The sequence below is a fragment of the Apodemus sylvaticus genome, chromosome 18 (genome assembly GCF_947179515.1).
Source record: "Apodemus sylvaticus chromosome 18, mApoSyl1.1, whole genome shotgun sequence".
NCBI lineage: Eukaryota > Metazoa > Chordata > Mammalia > Rodentia > Muridae > Apodemus > Apodemus sylvaticus.
In genome coordinates, this window is record NC_067489.1 from 22,863,751 (window position 1) to 22,866,952 (window position 3,202).

Sequence of the window (3,202 nt, forward strand, 5' to 3'; positions counted from 1 at the left end):
AAAAATGTAAGCAGAGCTAGAGAGATGCTCAGCGATTAAGAGCCCTGACTGCTTTTTCAGAGTCCAGAGTTCAATTCCCAGCAACCACGTAGTGGCTCACAACCATCTGTAATGGGATCCGATGTACTCTGGTGTGTGTCTGAAAACAGCTGCAGTATACTCATATAATCAAAAATAAAACAAATCTCTAAAATGTAAACAAAACAAAACAACAAAACCTACCATGACTTTTAATGAGGACAAACCACAGTCAAGTCACATAAGAGAAGATAATACTGCAAAAGCCCTTTGTGGGGAAGGAAGAACTTCCTTCAAGAATCAATTTCCTAAGCCTGAGTGAGCCCTTAGTTTGTGTAAGTTCCCTGGACCGGGAGGAGGCCTCTGTCTTGACATCATCTATTGAAATGTCTTCTTTGTCCTCCTCTGGGTCTGGGTACATATGCCTGGTAATACAGATCTAGGCATGTGGCCTTGGAAGTCACTTACGTCATCCTCTGTGTGCTGCTAAAAATAACTTACCCATCTGCCGCCTGCCATCTCACCTGCCCAGACAGACGTCAGCCAGGTAGGCCTTGCCAGACAGCAAACACAATTTGGCAGAGGGGACTCTGGTGGCTCAACAGATTGACTGGCTCCCAAGCGTGCTGGGAGCAGAGACATCCTGCCACCCAGAAACTGATCAGACACTTTCAAGACAAGCACAGATAGCCTGACAGAGTCTCTCTCTCTCTCTCTCTCTCTCTCTCTCTCTCTCTCTCTCTCTCTCTCTCTCACACACACACACACACACACACAGCGTGTAGCTCAGCAGGGTGTGTTACTGTTGTCTCCGTTGAAGGAAGAAACAGAAATTCTCTCACACCAGCACAGCCAGAGGGTAAGATGTAGAAAGAGCAGCACGCTAAACTGACAAGAAGCCCACAGCCAAACCTACCTACAGGTATGGGCACGTGTCTTCCGTCCACCTTCCTGGGGCCTGCTCACCCCTTCCCTCCTTTGCCTCTGCTTCACCAGTAGGGAATCATCAAATTAAAAAGGAAAAAAAAAGTTTATACATGGAGGGTTCCAGAATCAACAGTGGATGTCTCAACAGTGGTTTCTCTGTCCCTCTCTGAGGAGTTTCACACATACAGAATGTAGAAGAAAGGAACGTAGGACAAATGAAGATCTGTATGAAAGGGTGCTGGAGAGATGGCTCGGTGGTTAGGAACATTGGCTGCTCTTCCAGAGGCAGAAGCAGGGGGAACTCTAAGTTCAAAGCCAAGCGTGGTCTACAGCAGACCTACACAGGGTTAGGGTTAGGGGGTGGCTCTCAGAACATGGCTGGGAGAGAAACTCTTTCTGAAGGAATCCTTTAAACTTTTATCATTGGTTTGGTCATTCCCCTAAGCCTCAGCTTCCTTTTCTGTTCCGTAGACATGATAACACTAGCTGTAACAGTCTTCAGTGGGCTTGTTTGGCGCCAGGTGCTTACAGGATGAGCTACTGTAATCATCCCTCTTGCTCTTTGTTTGTTCTCCCATTGAAAGAAGAAATTAGAGTTCCATGATTTAGTAATCTGCCAAAAGCCACACCGTCAGTCAATGGATTCAGACCTAAACCCTCACCAGGGCTCTCAGTTACCACATAGCTCTGCCTCACACTGACCACAGACATTCCAGCTCTCTCCAGTGCCATATCCTCACCTCAGAAAACACAGCTCCAACACCTCACTCTATGGGCGAGGCACCTCCCCTGTTGACCACGCCCACCCCACCCCACCCCACCCCTCCTCCACCTTCTTCTTTCCTTGCCAGTGGGTTAGCTGCCAGCCTACTGTGTGAGAATTGCCAGCCCTTAGAAGGGGGGAGGTTACAGGGTATCTGAGAGCAACAGCCTTCTCTTGCCCTCACAGGATATGGATGTCCTCATCTCCGTGAGACATAGACCAAGTACTCAATTCAACATCTACTTGTTGGTACGTGAAACTCCTCCCAGACAAGGACCTAAAGGAGAGTGGAGCTCACAGCAGGAACCAGCAGTTCGCTGTAGGACCCTGCCCTCTTGAAGTATGTTTCCTGAGTTCTACCTCAAATCTTGGGTCCTGTTTAACTCCAGCTTTGAAAGAGCCCCCCCCCACCCGCCCCACCCCCCACCCCCACCGTGCAGCAGCAGCCGAGCAGCCAGAGGAAGCTAAGTGAGGAGCAGTACAAACAGCTGTGTGAATTTTCCATACTTGGTTTTAATCACTAGTGAGGGCCTTGACAAAACCCATTCCAAAGCCATTCACAAGTGGATATAAGCGTTTTCTTACCATGATATTGATTTTAATTGTGCTGGCCAACAGGACATTGTCTCTGCTATGGCGTCTCTTAATCATATTATTTACTCTTAAGTTAGCTGCTCTTCAAGTCAATTGCTGATTATGTTTCCTTTCAAACCCTGTGTGTGCTCTGGGTGCTCAATTCTTTCCTACAGTAAGTGATACATTGTTCAAATCCATAAGATACAAAAGTATTAAATATTAATATCTGCTTGCAATTTCTTCCAGGTGCTCACTGCCGCCACAGGGTGGTGGGTGGTTCAGGTCCCATAAATTTGATCAATGATTTCGTTCGTCATCCTGGTCTCTCCCTTGACATTCAGGGAACAAGCGGCAGCAACAGCAGCCGCCGCCACAGAAACAGGTGTGGTCATAGTTCTTAATAACTGCTTAGTATTCCATTTTAAAACCACCGTCGCCAACAGATATGTCGTAAGCTGTTTTCCTGTCTGATTATTTCCCAGCAATGGAAGCCAGGTCACAAGAACTGTCTGGTTTTACGTGGTGCCGTGCATGTCAAGGTTCCCTTCTAGAAAGGAGGCCTGTGGGGTCCAACATAAAGAGCTGCCTCTCAAGGATCTCGAGGGACAGGAGTGAGGTCACAGCAAAAGACCCCACCAGCTTCTGCACATACTCCAGACCCCAAGCACAGCACACCTCACACCTTAGACCTCACACCAGCCAGAGCAGAGGCAACTTCTTGAATTACGACATTATATTTCTCAGATTCCAGGGGTTTCTCCCTTTGGATTTCTAAAAACTTCCTCACTAGTTTTCTTTAAGTATCTCTTGGTTCTCTCCAAACTTAGATGACATTAACAACATCTGAAAGTAAAGGAGGAAATGTAGACACTGGAGAGGTGCTTGCTTGGCCGTGTTTGCCATGGTAACACAAGAACC